This window comes from Balaenoptera acutorostrata, chromosome 1, assembly GCF_949987535.1.
Source record: "Balaenoptera acutorostrata chromosome 1, mBalAcu1.1, whole genome shotgun sequence".
In the NCBI taxonomy this organism is placed as follows: Eukaryota; Metazoa; Chordata; class Mammalia; order Artiodactyla; family Balaenopteridae; genus Balaenoptera; species Balaenoptera acutorostrata.
Genome location: NC_080064.1, coordinates 185,205,937 through 185,215,292, shown reverse-complemented (window position 1 = coordinate 185,215,292; position 9,356 = coordinate 185,205,937). Strand labels below are relative to the sequence as shown.

At 33.9% G+C, this 9,356-nt stretch overlaps 1 non-coding gene across 1 annotated transcript; it reads right to left on the bottom strand.

The window, feature by feature from the left end:
* Nucleotides 1-305: 305 nt before the first annotated feature.
* On the bottom strand, nt 306-411 carry LOC114239022 (U6 spliceosomal RNA). The gene has a single exon (XR_003624225.1). It is a non-coding gene; the product is annotated as a U6 spliceosomal RNA (small nuclear RNA).
* Between the last annotated feature and the right edge of the window lie 8,945 nt (nt 412-9,356).

Below are 9,356 nucleotides of genomic sequence, written 5' to 3'. Positions count from 1 at the left end.
CAATAAATTTTTAAATTAAGGTATGTACGTTGGTTTTTTAGATATAATGCTATTGCATACAATAGACAATAGCATAGTGTAAACATAACTTTTATATGCACTGGGAAACAAAAAATTTATATGACTGACTTTATTGCAATATTCACTTTATTACAATGGTCTGGAACTAAGCCCACAATATCTTTGAGGTATGCCTGTGTACTATAAGAAGCAAAAAAATTAGGCAACAGAGCTAACTGAAATATGTACTTATAATTTTTAAATAATCCAGTATTTTCTAACACATCTTATTCAATTTTAATTTCCATGAAGTTTTTTCCTTAAAAGGATAGAATATTATTCTTGCACAAGGCCATCCTAATCTTCTCGGTATTGTTCCAATTTTAGTATATGTGCTGCTGAAGCAAGCACAAGGATAAGATATTATTAGTCAATGATTGAAAAATTAACAAAAAATATTCTTAATATTTATGTGTTATATTTGACAAATACCTTAGTAGAAAAAATTAGAATTGATTCTTTGAAAAAATTAAAATTCAATTATTTTTCTTGAGGAAAAATTACAACATGGATTTTATTTTGTATTTGAAGGACAGAAGCAAATTAATTACATTTACATTTGGATGGATGCCAAAGTTGTTTTTATGAATAATTAACATTGGGAATGCTGACGATATGTTGAATACCTTATTGTCATAAATGCTTTAAGAATATAAAACAATTACAGGCATCATGTCCTTCTGATCTCTCTTCCTATATCTAATACTTTTATTTCTTTAGAAATCATTTTTTTTTTTCAGGTCAAACAGCATGATAAAGGACACATTGCTTTGCTTTTAATAGTGTTGTAATTTTCATATATATAAATGTTATAAATTTCTTTAGTGTATTTACTTATGTGTATCATTTACCTTGAGTTTTGTAAAATCCATTTTCTAAATGCTGTTGCATTGCAAAATTAGGTGCTGAGTGGAAGACATATAACAAAACTTGGTGGGGACTTCAAATAATGGTGGAATGGTACTTTAATGATTAACAGATCCTGAAAATGTCTGTTTGACTACATGGTTAAAACTTGTAAAGAAGTTGTATATATAAGGGATTTATCAAGTGGAGCGCAAATATTGGGTTGGCCAAAAAGTTCGTTCGGGTTTTTCAACGATGTTATGTAAAAACCCGAACGAACTTTTTGGCCAATCCAATATAAGAAAAACTGCAATCAGCATTAGCAATAACTCTAAAAGAAAAATGTCACCTGGTATTTGTTCAACTAATTTAAAGCATGCCTATGAAGGCCTGAGTTAAAATTTTTAAAAAATAAAACTTTGCCCAAAGCTGGACTATAAGAATTTCTGCATAAATAGCTTAAAGTTAGGGAACCAGGGGAAGGACAGAGCTGAGTTCAGCTACCAGTGACACTATGAAGCACTGGTTGAGGCTATTATTAGGGAACAATTCTGGGCTCCCTGAGAGTTCATTTACCTGCAATGTATCAGCTGTGGAGACTTGAGCAGCACATAGACTTAGGCTGCAGGATGATGCTAAAAATTTAAGCGTGATTGTACAACTAAGCATGACCGCAGACCATGGCCTCCATGGACCCGATGCCCCTTCACTGATATCAGGGCTATGCAGATGCCCTGAACACTTCATTTGCCTCACTCTGGGTAGAGAAGAAGTAAGAAGAGAGAAAAAATTAGTCTTAAATTGGTTGGGTTTGAATATTAAATTTGAGTTAATTTTACCTAAAAATAATAATTTTAACCCCGAAGTGACAGAGCTTTAAATTTAAAGAGTCATGCTTATCAGGTAGAGTTTTGTTTCTGGTTTTTTACTCCATGAGAAGAAATGGCAGCTCCAAAGCTAAGCTAAGATCTGTTTAAAAAAAAAAAAAAGATTTTAATGCTTCATTTCTGAATTTTGACTATATTTGAGCTTTGTCACATATACACTAGCATGTGTGTGTGTCTGTGTGTACTGTGGGAAACAAGTTTATTCCATAGTCTTAACTAACTCTTTGAGGCATAAATATAGAAGAATTTTATTTTTACCCAATACTGTGGTTTGTCATATCTTCATCTCCTGTACTATAGTATTATTTGTGACAGATTTTACTAATTTCTAGTCAGTTTTGTCAATTAAACTTGGTCTGATCTATTTAAAACTTCCAATCTTATACCTGGTTCTAAATATGCGGATATTCTTCTACCATCATTCTGGCTCTAGTTGCTCCCATGTTTGAAGGCCGAGAGGAGAAAGAAACCAAAGCCTAATGTGGTGATGTTACTGTCTAATGAAGAGAAGGCTGTGCTGCCTTCTGGAAAAAGCTCTGGCAGTTTCTTATAAAGTTAAATGTACACCTATCACTCCTTGATCTAGAAAGTTTACTCTTTGGTATTTGCACAAAAGAAATGAAAATACACACAAACACACCCAAAAACAAACTAGCAAAGAAACAAAAACACGAGATAAGAATCTTCAAATAACTCTTATGTGTAAGTCAAACATTAGAATCAGTAAGAGACTGGTCAAGCCACTTGACTATTTATCCTACCTTCTAATATAACTCCCTCCCAGTACACAGGCAGATGCTTCAGAAGCTCTCATGGATTCCCTCCAGCAGTTTCCTGAGTGAGCAAGCTTTTCAGAAGCTCTGCATTCCCATCTGTGCAGGAATCACCCATCTGATCATTCTCTTTTCCTATCGACCAGTATATGGGGAGAGGATGACTAGGGTGACGTGTGGGAAAGTAGAGCTAGTTCTGCCTCCAAGAAAGCCCTCGGGCAAGGTGCCTGGTCCCCATTTTGGGTAGCTCCAGGGCACCTCTCTTTAGACTGAGTGGCATTTGACATTTCATTCTTGATTTTAGCCTGGCAAAATTTGGAAACACTAACATTCCCCTGAAAATCCTACTGTACACACACTCACGCATGCACTAAAGAGAAAGTCATGCAGTAGTTTTCAACCAGGGGTGATTTTGCCTTCACATGACATTTGACAATATCTGGAGACACTTTATTTTCACAATTGAGGTGGAGGTTGCTATTGGCATCCAGTAAATGGAGAAAACAGATGTTTCTAAACATCCTACAACGCACTGTACCCCCATAAAGCAAATAATTATCTGGTCCAAAATGTCAAAAGTGTTGAGGTTGAGAAACTTTGCGTTACAAGAAATCTCAAACAACTTCAGACTTTTATAGAGAAACTATAAACGCTGGAGAGGATTAAAAAAATCGTACCCAGAAATATGGCACCTTGTAAGAGTGAGCCTGTGTGAAATAAGCACGCCATGCGCTCAAGCTGCAGGTATTTACAGTGATCGTAGACATCGTCTTCTCAACCTTCACACATCAAGTCATTTCAATAAGCCTGTACAGTTTTTGTTGGAAGTAATTACAACTAGAAATGACAGCAAAACCATATTCTCAAAGGACAGTGTTGTACGGTAACCTAATGATGCAGATAGAATATCATTTAGTATGTTTTAAAAGAATTATGAAGAACATCACCAGTGACATTATGTTGAGTGCTTTAACAAGTAACACAGTATTGAAAATATTAAAGAAATATGGTACCTTTAAATGATGCAAAGACATCTACTTATTTTCAAAATTAATTTAAACCCAGGAAATGAGTGCACTTATTTGTGCCATAACTTACATAAATTCATTTCAAAAAGATATTTTTAGTTTTATAGTGTGACCAGCAATAAATAAGTTCTGGAAGAGAATATATACTCCTAATACACTCACCTCTGTCCACACCCTAGAGCTAAATATTATTCAGTAAATTTTGTATTATTAAGAATGTACACACATATAAAATGTATATTTACAGATTTAATAAATGTCACTTAAATATACATCTATTCACTTATTTGACAAATATTTTTTGAGCCTAAAATTAAACAAGCACTGGGCTAGGTGCTGAATGCACAGAAATGGACAGGAAGATAATGTCCTTGCCCATATGGAGAAACATTCTAGTGTCCATGTTAAATGGTTTATATTTAGACTCAGTGAACCCTGAGCCAAAATGAGCTAACATCATTAACTTCATCCATACCAAAACGACATTATGTATATCGACTACTAATTTAAAAGATGACTAAGAAAAGCAAAATTTCAAATATATATGTTTCATATTCTAAAATTATTTTTAGCTTATCTAAAACTATTTTCAGCAATTTATGTATGTATATATTTATGATATAACTTCATGTATATATATATGTATCTACATATAAACAAAATGGTGACATTTTAATAAGAGTTTCATTAATAATTTTCCAAACCTAAAAAATATATCTTGAACAGGTACCTAGGAAGCAATAGATATTAAGTGAATTCAATAAAAGCATAGAAATTTCTATGGTACAGTCATTATTTGATTTCTAGCCCATATGTAAATCCAGTCAAAGTTGTTACCATCTGTTTACTGTTTGTTGGCCAATCTTAGGTGAATTGGTACTTAGTCCAGCTCATTCCTCACTAAATCAGATCATGTTAAAAAAGAATGACTGCCATTAAATTGGAGCTAATTGAGACCAGTGGTGGTCTAAGTATCAGACTGAAAGATTGCTGGAGTCCATTGTTAAATCGGCATGGTGGATTACATGTCACTTTTAAAGTCTGATACCATAGAAATGTCACAGAATTTCTGCTTGGTAATTTCAACATCATTTTAGAAAATTAAAAAAAATTTTTTTGTAAAAGAAAAATGCATGACAAAGGCAGAAATATTTTAAAGTTTCACAAGACTAGTAATGAAGTGCTTGCAGCCATTTAAATATGTGCTATTCATCCAAGATTATGAAGTTATAAGTTCATTTGAATATATAATTCACAACTATAAGTGATAGTTAAACAATATACTAAAATGATTTTTTATATAAAAATATACAAATATATATTTATATGCATGTATGTATTTGTGTGTATGAAACAAATCCGTGAAATAACACTGATATGTATTTCTCCTCATTCTCTGAGCACTATTGCAGGCTCTCAGTCAATGAGTGGTAGCATGGAATATTTCACTGGATAATACTGGCCAAGGAGTATTTGTAACAGATACTTCCAGGCATCACAGATCTTCCCTTAGGACTGAGGACTGTGGGGAGTGCTGCTAAAAGAAAGGCTTCAGCTGTAAGCCATCTGGGAACAGTCAAGTCACATCCAATGACTGGTCAGACATGGGGATATGAACCCCTGGGGCCCTTGCCCCAGCTGGGTACAATTCTAAAAGGTGCTTCCTATTTCACAAGCTCTTTGTGGAGCCGGCTGAAGCCTCCCATCAAGAGTTCATGACAATTTTTCCCTTAGCCCACTCCTGCTTCCTTCCCTTCTTCCCCTTGGTGTTGATCCCAGAAATGTTCCCTAATAAAACACCTGCAGACTAATCTCCATCTCAGAGTCCGCTTCCTGTGGAAACTACAACAGTGTTATAACACATTCTGCCAATAACCTTTACTTCTTAGTGCCCTACTATGCTCTCTGGCATTGGTTGAGTACACCATGGTTTGGTTATGGCTCCTTTCAAGCCATTTATTTACATACTTCTTAGAGAATTGTTTAGATCCATAATGGATGGTAAAAGTTGTTCAACTAGTAACATGGACCCACAGGAAGAAAAAAAAAAGTATCACAGTGAATGTGAAAATTAAGTTTATAGAGTCTGGAATCCTTCAATAAAATCATTGAATAAACAGTGAGTAAAGAAAACCAGGCAGCTAGGGATATGTGGGAGCCCTCTGACATTCTGAAGAACATTGTGAACATCAAGGCAGCTTGAGAGGCACAAAAATTTCAGCTGGAATTACATCAGAGCTTCAGGCATTTCAAAGAGAATAGAAGAGGGAGATCAATGTGTGATGCTTGGATAGGATCACAACAGGACTATGCTAACCTCACCCCAAATTGTACTGATACAATCAGTGTTCCCATATTCCTAGGACTGGATCACCTACCTGAAAGAGTACAACTAAAAAAGAAGTTCAAAATTTGGGACACAATGATCAATATGATGAAACATTTGCCTTCACGACATTCAATGAGTTTCAAAGGAAGTAGTTTCAAGACTAACACATATTAACTTTTCTTAGAAAGTTATTTCATCTTAAGTATACATATTCCTATTTTGTATAGTTTCAAATGTGGTAAAAATAAATATATTAAAACTCTTGGTATAACACAATCCACTCAATTTATGAAGATCTTGTTCACTAATGATGGAATTAAATGATGCCAAATTACTGAAAATGTGTTCTTCCAAAAGCACCATCTGGATTCTTGACAGAGTATTGGCAGCTGGAATCTTAGTTCTTAAATTTAACAGTACTCTTGGGCCTCTAATTGGGTTAGTCCATCACAAGCTGTGTTAACTAACAAAAAGACTCACTATGCTTTGGTTATGTAACATTCTTTCATTTTTAGAAAACAATGTTAGTTTTAAAATGCAACAGATGAAATTCTTAACCATTCACCATATTCTATTTAATACTGTTGGTCCCTAATATTTTCATATAGAAAAATAATATGAATTTATATCATTAATTCATTCAACTTTATTCATTTATCAAAGCTTCTAAACCCATGAGATCTGAGACCACTTTCTTTTTATTCAATATTGTAAGACCAGAACTTAGGAAAGTGCCTGAAACTTATTAAGAATTCATATATAATTATTCACATATTACTGAATATATGAAAAAATCCAAAATGAATGAATGAATAAGTGAATGAATGAATTCACCTTTTATCTCCCAGAATGGGCCTCAGTTACTTGTGCATCACATGCATTTTCTTTTCAATTAACTAATTTTAAACATAAACACGAGCTAAAAAATTAATCATGGCAAAGCAAAACTTGTCCACTAAGTATGAAGAAATATCTCCTGGCATGAGTTGAGCTGAAAAGATCTCATTGATTGCATCATAAATGCACAAATTTTCATCTTGAACTGCCTGAAAAGGTTCTAGTTTCAGTTTAAACATATTAGAAAAATCCTAACCATCCACAGTAATGTCTTCACAAATTTTATTTATATAACAGATGTTATCTTCTACAGAGTTGAGGAAAAAACAACTGAATCAAATATACTTTCATTTTTCTCTAAGGTAGAGGGAATTTTTAGTTGAGCAAATCTTCCTAGGTACAGATTTCTTGAGTATGTTATACCACAAGTTAACAAATCAAGGTCAAAAATATTATCTGGGCAATGTAAGAGAACAGAATCTCCAGATTTGGCACATATTATGTTTCCTGAATTTACAAGGTCCAGACAGAAATAGCATTTCTCAATGTCCTTCTCAGGACAGTTAACGGTTGGTTCAGGCCCTTAAAGAAATACTTTAAGAATGGTCACTGTTTGCAGGTGACATGATACTATACATAGAAAATCCTAAAGATGCTACCAGAAAACTACTAGAGCTCATCAATGAATTTGGCAAAGTTGCAGGATACAAAATTAATGCAGAGAAATCTCTAGCATACATTAACAACAAAAGATCAGAAAGAGAAATTAAAGAAACAATCCCATTTACCATTCCATCAAAAAGAATAAAATACCTAGGAATAAACCTACCTAAGGAGGCAAAAGACCTGTACACACAAAACTATAAAGACGCTGATGAAAGAAACTGAAGATGACACAAACAGATGGAAAGATACACCATGTTCTTGGACTGGAAGAATCAATATTATTAAAATGATTATACTACCCAAGGCAATCTATAGATTCAATGCAATCCCTATCCAATTACCAATGGCATTTTTCACAGAACTAAAACAAAAAAATTTTAAATTTGTATGGAGACACAAAAGACCTCGAATAACCAAAGCAATCTTGAGAAAAACAAATGGAGCTGAAGGAATCAGGCTCCCTGACTTCAGATTGTACTACAAAGCTACAGTCATCAAAACAGTATGATACTGTCACACAAAAACAGAAATATAGATCAATAGAACAGGATAGAAAGCCCAGAAATAAACCCATGCACCTGGATTGGTCAATAAATCTATGACAAAGGAGGAAAGACTATACAATGGAGAAAATACAGTCTCTTCAATAAATGGTGCTGGGAAAAATGGACAGATACATATAAAAGAATGAAATTAGAACATTCTTTAATGCCATACACAAAAAATAAACTCAAAATGGATTAAAGGCCTAAATGTAAGGCCTTAAATTATAAAACCCTTAGAAGAAAACATAGGCAGAACACTCTCTGACATAAATTGCAGCAAGACCTTTTTCAATCCACCTCCTAGAGTAATGAAAATAAAAACAAAAATAAACAAATGGAACCTAATTAAACTCAAAAGCTTTTGCACAGCAAAGGAAACCATAAACAAAATGAAAAGACAATTCACAGAATGGGAGAAAATATTTATAAATGATGTAACAGACAAGGAATTAATCTCTAAAAATTACAAACAGCTCATGCAGCTCAGTATCAAAAAAAACAACCCAATCACAAAATGGGCAGAAGACCTAAATAGACATTTCTCCAAAGAAGACATACAGATGGCCAAGAGGCTCATGAACAGATGCTCAACATCACTAATTATTAAAACTACAATAAGATATCACCTTACACCAGTCAGAATGGCCATCATCAAAAAGTCTACAAACAATAAATGCTGGAGAGGGAGGGTGTGGAGAAAAGGGAACCCTCCTACACTGTTGGTGGGAATGTAAATTGATACAGCCACTAGAGAGAACACTATGGAGGTTCCTTAAAAATGTAAAAACAGAACTACTATATGATCCAGCAATCCCACTCCTGGGCTTATATCTGGAGAAAAACATAATTCAAAAAGACACATGCACCCCAATGTTCATTGCAGCACTATTTACAACAGCCAGGACTTGGAAGCAACCTAAATGTCCGTCGACAGAGGTATGAACAAAAAAGATGTTCAGTGGATAGATACAGTGGAATATTATTCAGCCATAAAAAAGAACAAAATAATGCCATTTGCAGCAACATGGATAGACCTAGAGATTGTAATACTGAGTGAAGTAAGTCAGACAATGACAAATATATGATATTGCTTATATGTGGAATCTAAAAAAAATGAGACAAGTGAACTTATTTACAAAACAGAAATGGAGTTACATATGTAGAAAACAATCTTATCGTTACCGGGGGAAAGGGGGAGAGGGATAAATTGGGAGATTGGGATTGACATATACACACTACTATATATAAAACAGACAACTAATAAGGACCTACTATATAGCACAGGGAGCTCACTATACTGTAATGACCTATATGGGAAAATAATCTAAAAAAGACTGGATATATGTATATGTATAACTAATTCACTTTTCTGACAGCAGAAAGTA